A 15,615-nucleotide genomic window follows, 5' to 3' on the forward strand; every position below is an offset into this window, starting at 1 on the left:
CAATCACTTGGGCCTTGTACTTTCATTGATTATAAAGACAGTGTGAAGGCATACATGCTATTGGATCTAGAGACCCATCAAATTTTTGTGGAGAAGGATGTCTACTTTGAGGAAAGTTCACTAAGCTTGTCCTCTAATCCTCTTCGCACATTATACCATGTGGAAACTGATAGTGACACTAGTGATAGTGCTTCAATAGATTCTAATATGTGGGGTTCTATTGATAGTTGCAGCAGGAGGTCACTACATGAGTATAATCCACATGAATATATCACCACAGTGATTGGTCTAGCACAACAGGGTACATCTAGTCTTCCAGGTCTAGCTTCAGTGATATATTTGGGGGATAATATTGATGATCTACCTCTTCTTCTTGATGCAACAACACCTTCTTTAGTTGTCACAAGAGCTCCATCGGATCCTCTTGTTCATTCTCTACATGATCAATCATTACAGGTTGAAGTGATTGTGGATACTTATGATCAACAGTTGTAGAAGGGTTCTTCATCAGTTGAGCAAACAAATAGTTCTTTGAGACAGGTTCTTCAGCCAATTGAGTATGTTTCAGAGACATCACTGTTGGATATAATTGTTTAATTATGTGTTGTCTTTAATGTTACACAAATGTAATATCAGTTGACAGACAGTGCTTGCCAAGCTCAGTTGGTTAGCAAAGAAAATTTTAGAGTTTACTGAGCATTCCTAGAAATTACTTTGTGGAAACAATTTCTACTGAGCTCACTCGAGTGTTGAAGGATTTTTTGGCAGAAGTTAATGGTAACTGAGCTCACAAGGTTAACAAAGGAAAGCCAATGTTTACTAAGTTCACTTGGTCTCCAAAGGATTTTGTAGAGTTTGCATTGTTAATTGAGCTTTAGTTGGTTAACATTGGAAATCAATTCAGGGACAGTGTTTACCAAGCAGGGTCGGCCAAATGAAGAATTTTGTTAATTTGAGAAATAAAGTTTAATTTTTTCATGTAATGGTTGTAGCCAACTGAGGTAATGATTATTGGTAACTTTAACTTATAAATGAGTCAACTTGACAATTTTTAAGGTATAAATAAAATGTCAAGTTGAGAATTCTAAAGTGTAATGAACGAGCATGCAAGTGTATTGATTGTTTGAAGAAGATAGTGTGAGTGAACTTTGAAGGATGGTCAGATATCCTTGAGGAGCAGAAAAGTTATATTCAATCATAAAGGATCTAGTGAAGCAGAAAAACTATCTATATCAACAATTCAGTTGCATCTTATTCAGGTCAATTCATTATTACTTTCTCACCATTGTAGCAGTGATTCCTAAATCTCTTAACAGAGTTGGTTTAAGAGCCATTTGTAAATCCTCTAACAAGGTGATAGTTCCTTTGAATTTTTCTAAAGACCTTTTGCAAGGCCATTCCTAACAAGGTGATTAAATCCTCTAACAAGGTCACACCTAATAGTGTGTTTTGTAACCTTTAACCAGGTTGGCTCTTAACAGGGCTCACTTCAAAAGAGTGAAAATTAGTAGCTAGTTACTTGGTAGTTCTTCCCATATTGGATTTGCATGTTAAATCTGGTGTCTCATGTTTTCATGTTATTTCTTTTATGGTTGCATGTTAATTATCGTGAATGCTTAAAGATCTGTTAAAGATAACATACATTGCATCTACCGAGTTACAACATTTTTTTGTATGGTTACCAAGTAATAGCAATAACTAGTTTTATAAGACATCAAAGGGATCTATGGATTTGTTTTTGTGGTAACTAATTCACCCCACCTCACCCCCCCACCCTACTCCATCTATATTTCCAACAATTAATATCAGAGCTTTTGGTGCTTGTAGGAAGGATGTCAAGGATCTAAGCCAAAGATTAGGATGTCTTACAAGAGGAAAATTCCAAGACTTAACATGGATAACTTTTTAGCATGGCAAGTTCTCATGAGACTCCATCTGGCTTCCATTGGGGATACATGATTGAAATATTTTGATGAAAAATATACAACTCCTGCTGGTACATTATCAGTTAATGAGATTATTGAGAAGAAGACTCATAACACCATAATGATAGACATTGCATTTGCTCTAAGCTATGAAGAATTTGATAATATCAAGGACTGCAAAACTGCCTTTGCTATGTGGAACAAGCTGAAAGAAATCTATGGAGGTGATGACAATGTGAGAAGAGCCAAAGCATAAAGTCTAAGGGGACAATTTGATCAAATGAGGATGAGAGAGGATGAAAACATTGCCAAATATGTTGAAAGAGTCAAAGCAAGTGTCAGTGCAATCAAGGCTTTTCGAGGAGACATCAAGGAGGAAATAATTGTAAGTAAAGTTCTTAGAACATTGCTTCCCATTTATGCAATTAGAGTATTTGCAATTCAAGAAAGAAGATGTGAAGCAAATCATAAGATAAATTTAGAGGCCATAGTAGGAAGATTGACTGCATTTGAGCTAGACAACTATGACAATTATGTTCTAACTTCCAAGAACATTGAATCAACATTTGAATCCAAGCTTTCACTCAAAGAAAAGGGCAAGAAGATAAAGGACTCTTAGTCGGAAAGTGAAGAAGAAACAGAAGAAAGTTCTGATAGTGATCTTGAAGTAGTTGAAGCTCTACTTGCAAGGAAATATTCTAGAGGCAAAGGAAAATACAAAGGTAAGGTTCCTCTAATCTATTTTTCATGTGAGGAAATTGGTCATATTGTTGCTAGGTGCCCAAAAAAGCAAAACAAGGATGAGAAAATAGGTCATAAGTGCAATGGCAAGAAAGACTTTAAATCATTCCAGGACAAAGGTAAGAAAACATGTTTCATGGCTAAGGATTTTAAGGATTCTGATAACAGTGAAGATGAAATTGTTTACATTGTTGTGAAAGATGAATCTAATAATGATGAGGAAGATAAGATGGCACTCATCTCTCATTTGAGAAAAAATGATACATGGATCATAGACAGTGGTTGTTCTCATCATATGACTGGTGATAAAACAAAGTTTGAACATTTTGAAGACTATGATGGTGGTAGTGTGAGGTTTGGTAATAATGAACCTTGTTGCATAAAAGGAAGAGGAAGAATCTCACTAACCAAAGATCTTGTATGTGATAATGGCTATTGGGTTGAAGGACTAAAACATAATCTGTTGAGTGTGGCATAGCTAATCAATATTGGATTGAAGGTGGAATTCATGCATGGAAAAGCAAGACTGTTGGATGATAAAGGGAAGTTGATTGGATCAGGCATACAAACAAAAGGTAACTTGTTTTATCTTGAACTTGGTGAATGCTCATGTTTTATTGCTCAAGTTGAAGAAAGTTGGTTATGGCATAGAAGTTTATGTCATGTGAATTTTGATAACCTGGTAAAAATAAGCAAATTCAGGAAAGTAAGAGGCATTCCTAGTATAAAGAAACCTGATGTTGGTCTATGTAGGAATTGTTAGATTGGTAAGATGGAAAAGACTAGCTTTAAAAGTAAAAACTATCAGTTTGAAGAAATTTTGGAAATTGTGCATACTGATTTGTGTGGACCTATTGGAATTGAGAGCTATACTAGAGAAAAGTTCTTCGTTCTTTTTGTTGATGACTACTCTAGAATGATGACTCTCATGTATCTAAGAGAGAAGTCAAAAGCATTTGAGAAGTTCAAATGGTATTTGGCTAGAGTAGAGAAGGAAATAGGGAAAAGACTGAAATGTTTGAGATCAAATAGAGGTGGTGAGTTCATCTCCCATGAATTCAATAACTTTTGCATTAAAAGAGGAATCAAAAGACAGGTATCAGCTCTTGGAACTCTTGAGCAGAATGGAATAGCTGAAAGAAGGAACAGATCTATCATGGACTGTGTAAGGACTCTAATGATTGAAAAGAACATTACTATCAAATACTGGAAGGAAGCTATCATAACTACAGTTTATACCTTGAATCGAGTATAGTTGAAGAAGGACTCATTCAAAACCCCCTATAAGTTATGGTATGACTATAAACCCAATGTAAGTTACCTGAAAGTATTTGGAAGTAAATGTTACATTTTGAAAGAATCTAGAAAAGGAAAATTTGATGTGAAGGGTGATGAAGGTATATTTTTGGGATATTCTTGCAAGAGTAAGGCATATAGATGTTTGAATTTGTCTACTTACAAAGTCATAGAAAGTGCACATGTGAAAGTTGATGAGTTTGCAGAAAGGACTATAGAAGAAAGCAAAAAGGAACTAGAAGATTACAAGAGATTTGTTTTCATTGAACCTAATACAATTCTAGATACATCTGTCAATCAAGAGACTTCTACTCTCGAGTCTTCAATCGTTGAGTTGCAAGAAGTTCAAACTGAGTTGTAGGAACTCAAGTCACATTCAGATGCTACCGAGCCAATGTAGCTAGAACCTGAAGTTGAAGTGCAAGATGATGACAATGCGATTCATTTAAAAGGCAAGGAACATGTATTGGGAAAATATGTCAGGAGACATCATGCACCAGATAAGATTATTGGAGACAAATCTAAAGTTGGTAGAGTGGCAAGATTTTTGGCAAAACCCAAAGAAAATCACATGATGACAATCAAAAGGATCTTGAGATACTTGAAAGGCACTGAAGATTATGAATTGCGGTACAAATTTAGAGGAAATTTAGATTTGAAAGTGTTTATTAATGCTGATTGGGCAGGAAACATTGATGACAAAAAGAGTACAAGTGGTGGAGCATTCTTTTTTGGAAAGAGGTTGGTATCTTTGACAAGTAAAAAGCAAAATTGCACATCCCAATCTATAGCTAAAGCAAAATACATTGCAACAGTAGTGAACTGTTCTAATATTGTTTAGTTTAAATAGTTGTTGCAAGGCATGAAGGTTGAGATCAAAGAACCAATTGTTATGTTTTGTGATAATACAAGTGCAATCAACACATCAAAGAATCTAGTGATGCATTCCAAAACCAAGCACATTGCTTGTCAACAAATTGGTGCAGGAGAAGGAGATTAGATTGGAATATGTCCATACAAAAGAATAGATTGCTGACATATTTACTAAGCCATTACCTAGGGATGCATTTTTGTATCTAAGAGGTAAGTTAGGGGTCATTCCTCTATTTGAAGCTCACTAAAATAATGTTTTAGTGATGCATCAATAGGAACCAAATTGAAGATCTATCAGTTGATGTAGCATAGCCATGGAAACATTGCATATGAATCAATACTTAAGGTACATTGTTACTCATTTGGTTTGTGTTGTCTTTGGCATGTGTTGTCAAAGAGGGAGATTTTACTCTCATATCTTTCTAAAATTTGAATTTGTTTGAGAAAGAGTTTGTTGTTTGAAAAGAAGCTATGTAATTCTTTCATAGAGGGAGATTATTGCATTAGAGAAGTTTGTGGCATAAAATCTAAGAGGGATAAAAGTTCTGTCAGAAAAAGACTTGTTTTCAAATTTCATTGTGCTACGAAATTTTGTGTTGCCATCAATGCCAAAGAGGGAGATTGTTGGATACAATTGTTTAATTGTGTGTTGTCTTTGATGTTACACAAATGTCATATCAATTGACAGATAGTGCTTACCGAGTTTAGTTGGTCAGCAAAACAAATTCTAGAGTCTATCAAGCATTCTTAAAAATTACTCTGTAGAAATAGTTTCTACCGAGCTCACTCGGACATCGAAGAATTTTGTGGCAAAAGTCAGTGTCTGCCAAGTTCACTCATCTCCAAAGGATTTTGCAGAGTTCACAGTGTTAACTAAGCTTTAGTTAGTTAACACTGGAAATCAGTTCAGGGACAATGTTTACTGAGCAGGGTCAGCCAAATGAAGGATTTTGTTAATTTGAGAAATAAAGTTTAATTATTTCATGTAATGATTGTAGCCGATTGAGGTAATGATTATTGGTAATTATAACATGTAAATGAGCCAAACTTGAAAATTTGTAAGGTATAAATAAAATGTCAAGTTGAGAATTCTAAAGTGTAATGAACGAGAATGCAAGTGTATTGATTGTTTGAAGAAGATAGTGTGAGTGAACTTTGAAGGATGGTCAGATATCCTTGAGGATCAGCAAAGTTGTATTCAATCAAAGAGGATCTAGTGAAGCAGAACATAGATCTGTATCAACAATTTAGTTGCATCTCATTCAGGCCAATTTATTGTTACTTTCTCACCATTGTAGCAGTGATTCCTAAATCTCTTAACAGAGCTGGTTTAATAGCCATTTGTAAATCCTCTAACAAGGTGATAGTTCATTTGAATTGTTCTAAAGACCTTTTGCAAGGCCACTCCTAACAAGGTGATTAAATCCTTTAACAAGGTCACACCTAATAGTGTGTTTTGTAACCTTTAACAGGGTTGGCTCCTAATAGGGCTCACTTCAGAAGAGTGAAAATCAATAGCTAGTTACTTGGTGGTTTTTCCCATATTGGGTTTCCACATTAAATTTGGTGTCTCATCTGTTCATGTTATTTCTTTTATGGTTGCATGTTAATTACCATGAATGCTTAAAGATCTATTAAAGATAACATACACTGCATCTACCGAGTTACATCATTTTTCTGTATGGTTACCAAGTAACAATAATAACTAGTTCTATAAGACATCAAAGGGTTCTATGGATTTTTTTTTGTGGTAACTGATTCACCCCCCCCCCCCCCCCCCCCCTTAGTTACTCCATCTATATTTCCAACAATCACTTATCCATGGGATTCTTTCCACACACAATGGAAATGTCTCATTTGTACCCTTGGCCTTGTTTCTTCCTAAGGGGAGGAACACCATTCTATAGTCTTGGATCCGCTTCTTCATCGGAGCAATCATTGGCAGACATTCTTCCTTTTTTTTTGGGGGGGGGAGCCTATCCTATCTCTCTTCCTCTTCTCATTTTTCTCTCATGTATATACTGGATGTATGTCGTAATGGGGGGTCTTGATTACTCCATCCATCCATACATCATATGTGTGTTTTTCATCTCTCTTTTTGGGAGAGGGTTTTTCCCACGAGGTTTTCCCTCTTTCTCTACTTTATGAGAGATTGCATTTGCATTATGTACATGGGTACCTAACATGGCCTAGTAGCCAAGACCCATCATGCACTTCATCCTAGATTTCGTAAGCTTAAGGGCATTCCCCTAAGTTGCACTTAAGGGGGGATGTTGGTGTAAATAAGTATTTACTATTTACGCTTACTTAAGTTTACTTAGGTTAATGCATTATTTTATTATTTATTTAGGTGAGACACTTAGGAGTTTGTGTACTCTCATGAGTTGTCATGTTGACAACACAAAAGTACGCAACTCTATTTCAGCACATGGTGTCTACAACACTGGAGTTTGCATCATTCACTAAGTTGTCATGTTGACAACATAGTTATTCACACTCCCTTTTTAGCAATTGTTGTCTATAATACTAATTTGCGTGCTACACCATTGTAGGTTTATCCTCTCATCATCGCACTTACTTCTGTGCTTAATGGAGGATAACCCATATCTGGTGGACGTGTGTCTGGTTGTATGACTTATCATGTTGCTAACTTCTATGCATTCTGAAAGCTCTCCAGAGGCCTTTATATATAGGCACTCCTAGTGTACTTTCATGTGGCATATTGAATGAATATATCATCATTCTGATCATACTTTCTCTTTGGTCTACTATTGTGCTTGTGTTTGAGTTCCTTGGTCTTGGGTGAATTCTGGCCTAAGCCAAATTCTTACAGATTCCACTTCTAACCCAAATTATATTAGCCAGGACCCAAAAGAGGAAGGGTGCTAATACTGAATTGGGATTATAGGGGGAATACAATACAACGAAATTTGCTCTTTGGCCCTTTGATAGGATACCATGAATGTGAAATTGAACTAATTGCTTATGAAATGTAAATCTAGATGCTATATGAATACAATTAGCCCAATTAAGATACAAATATAGGGTAAAGATATGAAATAAAATGAAACATGAAAGAAGCACCTTGAAATATGTAGAGGAAGATGCATTTTTTCTTAAGAACTCTTGCATCCAAATCTTTTTTGAACTTCCGATCATGGATCTCAGAATAAAATGATGAAAGGAACAAAGCCCATAAATCTCCCTAGAATCTGAGACTAAAGGAATATGTCAACTTGGAAGGACGTCCTACAACTAGGTTGACGTAGTCTATGACACCAAAATTGACAACTCTAGAAAGCTTGTGAATTTTAGGTTTCAAATTTACAATCCTTTTCATTCCCAACCTGCAAATAAACACATAAAAGAAAGGTTTGGAGGATTGGGGTTTGATGAGCTAGGTTAAGGAATTAACCATAAATGAGAAATGTAAATGTAAATGACTATATAGATCAAGATAAACATTAAGGCCCGTGTATATGTAATGTAGATCTTGAATTAGGAATGTAGGGTATCTCCATTGTTTGCAACAGATCTACCATAATTCCATCATGGTACCATGGATATGGATATGCATCAATGAAGAAGAAGATGAATGCTTCAATGCAGGTCTCCCCCCTTGATGACCAACAATACACTAGATTTTGAAGAGGAAATATTCACAAAGGATTATTTAATGCTAGATAGAAATCTCCTTGCTTGAATGCTTGCACTCCTTGAATGCAAAAGGTAGAAATATTCACTAGAGAGCAAGAGCTTGAGTGCATGAATGAATGAGATGCTTGAGCTTAATGAGTTATGAAAATGAAGCTTCCAAGTCTCCTTATATATGAGTTTTTTAGTGAGAAAACAATACATGCTGACTGGGCAACAATCATAAATTAATTAAACCCCCTAGGGGCTTTTGGGCCCTGAGATCTGGAACTATTAGGGACTAGGTCAACTAAGGTTGACCTAGTCCAGGAGGACAAGTATTGGGTACCATAGAGAGCTAGGGAAGATGCCAGAAGGATAGCATGGAAAGATGGAAGAGAGAAGAGAAAAAGAGGAATGAGCATAGGCATATGCATGGTTCGAAGAAGGAATTATGAAGAGGAGGGAGCTAAAAGGTCTTAAAAGGAAAGTGTGTCTATTTTAAGACGATACAATTAGAATCTTACTAATCCATCTTTTCACTTTATTCAAATTGGCTCTTATACTTATTATTCCTTTTCTTTCCTTCTTGGACAATTGCTAGGTTAACTGTCCTTGTCTTCTATTTGGCATTTGCTTCCCCCCCTTTTTCTTTGTTTCTCTCTCCTCTATTACCCAAGCTAGTTGGCTCCCCCTCCTTCATTTTTTCCTTATTTGGCTAATGACTTGGTTTTCTTTTCTTTGACTCTTCATTTTATATTCAATTTCTCAAGTGTATGTTTATCATTTTCTCTTCTTATTTTTTTTCCACCATTGTTCTGTCTTCTTGCTTTTTTCCACTTCTAGTAGTCTCTGTTCTTTTAATTAGTACCACTCTATTTTTCTCTCCTTTCTTGCCTTGTCAATTCATGCAAATGGACTATTGTAACCTTAATAATATACCCCTCATAAGGATTATATTTCAAGGCCACATATCCCCATAGGATGAATTTGGTTTCTATCTAGGTGTCCCTAACATCCTTCTATGATTGGTTAGCCTTTTTGTTTCTTCTTTCCTTTTGTTTGCATTTATTGTTTATCCTTTCTCCTTCTCTGACAATCTTCCCTCTTTCATTGCTTTGTTAGTAGTTTCTTTCTTTCTCTTGATTATGATTCTTCAAAACATTATCTTTTCTCTGTTCTTTAGTGGAGGATTTAAGGCTTGGCTTAGGCTTTTTTTGTTTTTTTTTTTCTAGGGTAGCTTTATTTTTCTTCCCTCTCTCTATCCTTTTATGATAGATCTTATTTTCGGCATACCCTTCTATTCAATATCAACATTTGGAAATATAAATTAGTTGGCTTTCAATTATTTTCTTTTAATTATTGTAGCCTATATAATCTTTTTTTGCACATGCATAAAATGATTATTAGGTTAAAATAACTTAAATGGAATAATTTCATTTATTTTAACAAACTAATTTAAATGTTTTATATAGAAATCTCGTCACAAAGGAAATTTATCAAGCTACTAATAATTGATCTCAACCAAAAGTTGAGTTTCTGGTAGGAGTTAATAGTGAGTCAACATTAACAAAAAAATGTAAATTAGAAGCTTTAATATAACTAGTAGTTGCCTATCTTTGTACATGCAATGATTAGCCAATAAAAATTATATATTCAACACAAAGAAAATTAATCAAAACCATCCTTCCAAAAAAAATTATGAATTTTAGGCTCAACTCATCCTTATACTATCCTAAATATTTGTCCTCCTAGGATTATTTTTGTGGCCATGAACTTAAAAATATAGTTGTAAGCTTGACTATCACCTTGACAATATTTAAATTGAAAACTTGGCAACATCAACCCCTATGTTTTTGCATTGAGTTGATTAAGTACACATTTTATAAAATGTGATCCAACATGTGTTAATTTTTATGACATTTAATTTACTTTTATCATGAGAAAAATCATATTTATAATATATAAATAATTACAATTTTAAATTATTTAACAAAAAAAATTAATTTCATAATTTAACATTTCATTTTATAATATATTGATAAATAAATTATTATTTTAAATCTAAATTAAATTATATTTACTAGTATTTGCACCATAAGAAGGTCTAATAATTATGTTGATAAGAAACATATTTAACACATATTTTAAATATATCAACTAACACTAAATAATTGAGATTATAGATTTTTCAAATTTTATTTTCAAAGTGTAACATATATAATTCACTTTGATTTTGATTTATTTTCCTTTATTATCTACTTGCTATTTTAAATTCTTTTATATTTATTAATAAATTGAAAACATAATAATAATCATTTAATATCAATTTTTTTTTAAAAATAAAATAAAATTATTAATTATAAAGAACAATATTATTATTATAAATTTATTAATTAATTTTTTATATAATAATAAATATAAAATACTATAATATTGTAGGTTGAATCAAACTTTAATAAAACAAAATAAATTTATAAACTTAATTAGTGCAATCTTAAATTTCTCAAAATACTTAGTCACCACCACGAAGGCTAAAATATGAAAATAGCTACTTTGAAAATAATTCCACATACACAAAAGTGGAAAAAGAAAAATTGTAGTTAATAGTTGCCACTATATAAGTAAGTACAATGTGGAATTAATACATATATTGCATGGTACACATATAACTAATAAAGTAGACTACTTTGTAGAATTGAAACAAAATCAATCTATCAATATTGATTCTAAATTTTCTTTACGTATTTTGAAAAAAATTGTAACATTAAAAAATATTTCAAAAATTCTCCAATTTAAAGATAAACCCAATTTATCAACAACTGAACTCTTCTCCTCCAAAGAAATATATAAATTAATAACCAAATTTACATTTCTAAATATTTAAGATTTATCATAATAATGTGTTCACAAATTTCATGATCTAAAGAAAATGTATAAAAACTAGATTAAAAAATATTCAATATTGTTGAGCTTTACATGGTTTTGATATTGCAAAGTATTTGACATGATTATTGATTTAATTGATGATCTAATTGAAAAACTTCATGTTTATGTAAATCTACTACATTAAACTCAAGACCTTAATTGAAAATGTAATAATTATTTAATATCAAATTAAAATAAATAAAATATAAACTTATTAATTATAAACAAAATAATGTTATTATTATCAATTTATTAATTCAAATATTTTTTATATAATAATAAATATAAAATACTATAAGATTATAGGTTGAATCAAACTCTAATAAAACAAAATAAATTTATAAACTTACTTAGAACAATTTTAAATTTCTCAAAATACTTAGTCAGCCATGAAGGCTAAAATATGAAAATACCTACTTTAAAAATAATTTCACATACACAAAAAGTGGAAAAGAAAAAATTGGAGTTACTAGTTGCCACTATATAAGCAAGTACAATTTGGAATTAATACATATGTTGCATGGTACACATGTAACTAATAAAGTATATTACTTTGTATAATTGAAACAAAATCAATCTATCAATATTGATCCTAAATTTTCCTTATGAATTTTGAAAATCAAAATGTAACATTAAAAATGTTTGAAAATCCTCCAATTTAAAGATAAGCCCAATTTATCAACAATTGAACTCTTCTCCTCCAAAGAAATATATAAATTAATAACCAAATTAACATCTCTAAATATTTAAGATTTCACAAATTTCATGATCTAAAGAAAATGTATAAAAATTAGATTAAAAAAATTCAATATTGTTGACCTTTACATGGTTTTGATATTGCAAAGTATTTGACATGATTATTTATTTAATTGAATTTTTAAGTGAAAAGCTTTATGTTTATGTAAATCTACTACATTAAACTCAAGGCCTTACAATTTGGTTGCTTCATAAATACAAAAAGAAAAAGAAAAATCCAATGAAACAAAAAATTTAATAGTTTACATTTGAAAACTCTGTAAATTTTTTTTTGTAAAAATTGTAGAAACAGAAATTTGGCTATAACTTTCATACAAACAAATTCTTCCAAGGTGAGCTCTTTTCTAACATGAGTTGAAAATACTATTATGAAAAATAAGTTTGGCAGGTATTGTTATAAATGAATTTTGTTTCGATAAGGAGCCAACAATTTTCCACCATAAATTGGAAAGTCGGGAGCAAATCTCCCATGAATTTAGTTTTTTGCTAGAAAATTTGTAAGACAATGTTGGTTTTTTAATTTTCTAATTGATTTTTTTATGTGATTTAAAAACCAATTTAACTTCTTTTCTAAAAGTGATTTATTCTTTTTTGATACTTTCCTTTTACCATTGTAATTTATCTCATTTAAAAAACTTTCCAAAATTTTAAATATGTAGATTTTTTTTAAAATATTGTACGATAGAAACACTATTAAAATATAATTTTTGTGGAGACATAATGCATATATATATATATATATATATATATATATATATATATATATATATATATATATATATATATATATATATATATATATATATATATATATATATATATATATATATATATATATATATATATATATATATATATATATATATATACGAGATAGAAAATATGTAACTAGTTTTTAATCTTATTAATATTATATTTTGAGTAACTTTAAATATAAAATCTTAATCTTAAAAATTAGTTTTAACATTAAATTTGATAGAGTTATTTAAATGTGATAATGAATAAATCATCTAATTAAAATTTTAATGTGAATATTAATTTATTTATTTTTATTATAATTATATATTTATAAAATTTATGCTCATTTTCAACGAGTCTAGTTTTGAACTTTGATTAAAGGCATTAATCTTTAATAGTTCTCACAATATCTTTTTTCAAAATATTTTATGTAATTCCTTTTACATGCCACAACCTATTGGCTCCATTGCACTTGCACAAATGTGCAACTGCTAGTTTATAATTGCAAGAGAAAGAATTCCTTCTCAAGACCCCATTTCAAAATAGGAGCAAATATATTTACAATTTATTCATGTAAAATAAAGTATGCTTTTTCAAAGACCCCTTATGAGAATATGGGCAAATGTATGATTTGTAATATACAAGACACCAACGTCCTAGACTATACCAAGAGTTTTCTTCCTCATTTTTTTTCTTTGGTGCTTGCACTTTGAATGAAGCAAAAACACATTGTAATATTTTATAAATTAATAAATTCTTTGGCAATAGCCTTTTACCAATAAAAAAAAAAATCTTCCTACAAGTTATAATATTTCCTAATAGAGATACTTCATAAAATTATGTACAATAATTAAAGTATAAAATCTCTCACCTTCAAATATACAAAAAAAATGAAGAAAGTGAATTCACTTATTTTTGTCTCAAAAATAATAATATCATATCTATTGATTTAATTACTAAATAAGAATACCTACACATACAAGGTGTAATAATGTGAGAGTCATCCACTTCCAATCCCTTAAAGAAAATGGAGTCAAACTGTCAAAGTATTTCAATTGTAGCAATTGAAGCATTGTAGCCTCAAATAATAGAGATTGTTTCCAATTCATTATTATAGTTAAATCTCTCTATTATTGTTTCTCTCTCTTCCATAGATTTACTTCTATTTCTATTGGTTAGTCATCTTCTATGTTTCCATATTCTTCTCTGTTCAATCTAGGAACTTTCTCTTTCTCTCTTTACAATGTTTCTATTTCTCTCTCTTTGTTTGTTATAGAAATGTTGTTGTATATACTTGTATATATATATAGATCATTTATGATCTCTATTTAATAACACATCACTATTCTACCATAATACTTGTATATATAGATAATTTATGATCTCTATTTAATAGCACACTATTATTCTACCATAATATGGTATGAGATCTATTTTTTTGAATAATAATTTCACTATTGAAATTTTTGAAGTTATTTTTTAAAATAGGTTTTGAAAATATTTAATTTCTTTATGAAATTTTAGACTCAAAAGTTTCAATGTCCTTTGGTTGGGTGTGTTCAACAACTTGTTTGCAAGGATATTTTTCTAAAATTCATCTATAGCATTTATGTATGTGGGTAAAAGCAAAAAGCTCTGTCACTGTTTGTGATATCTTGTACTGTTTCGGCCGAAATGCTTTCGACTATAACAATTTTGGTCATAACTGCTCCGATCGTACACATGTGGCGATTTTGCGCACCTACATGGCGTGTACCATTTCGGCCGAAACCCATTTGGCCGAAAGGGTTCCAGCTGAAACCCCGAGCCGGTATAAAAATCGCCGCAAACCTCTAGCGGCTATCATTGTTACTGTTGTGATTCCTGGATGTTTGGAGAGCGGGTTAAGGGTTTCGGCCGTAACTGGTTAGTGGTTTTTTCCTCCCCATTTTTTAATAGTTTTTAAATGTATTTTTTGATCAATAGATGTTAATCGTACTTAAAATAGTTGTTTTTGACATATTTTGTGAGTGAAATGCTTGAAATTGTTTATTTTTTAATATGTTTAAATTATTTAAATTATTTTAGATTACTTTAGAATGGTATTTAAATTAATTTGTTAGCAAAAATGTAGTGAAACATGAGATAAAAACGTAGAAAAACATTAATTAAAAGTGTAGAAAAACATTAAGTTAAAATATAGAAAAATATTAGGAAAAACATTAGGTTAAAATATAGAAAAACATTAGTTAAAAGTGTAGAAAAACATTAGGTTAAAATATAGAAATACATTAGGAAAAACATTAGGTTAAAATATAGAAAAACATTAGGAAAAACATTAGGTTAAAATATAGAAAAATATTAGGTTATGAGGTAAACATGTAGAAAAATATTAGTAAAAAATGTAGCAAACCTTTAGGGGACATTATTTAGTTTCTAACATAACCTGATGGATCTAGAGGTGAAACAATAATATCTTATGGTGAAATTAATTTTGACATTAAATACACCTTCTAACATAACCTTATATTAACTACAATCATAACCCATACCACATTCTAACCATAACATAGGCCCTCTACTAACTGAATAAACCACACTTAGATATTGATGATGTTCATTTTAACAACTAGTTATTGTTAGGTAATAATGAGTCTTACATTACCAAACAACACATTAAGATCACTTATGACCAACTGCGTTTTTCAATACGTTATCCATACATGTGTGTCTTAAGGGGACATAG

This window comes from Cupressus sempervirens, chromosome 7 (assembly GCF_028749045.1).
Source record: "Cupressus sempervirens isolate cs-2001-9-10 chromosome 7, ASM2874904v1, whole genome shotgun sequence".
Classification (NCBI taxonomy): domain Eukaryota; kingdom Viridiplantae; phylum Streptophyta; class Pinopsida; order Cupressales; family Cupressaceae; genus Cupressus; species Cupressus sempervirens.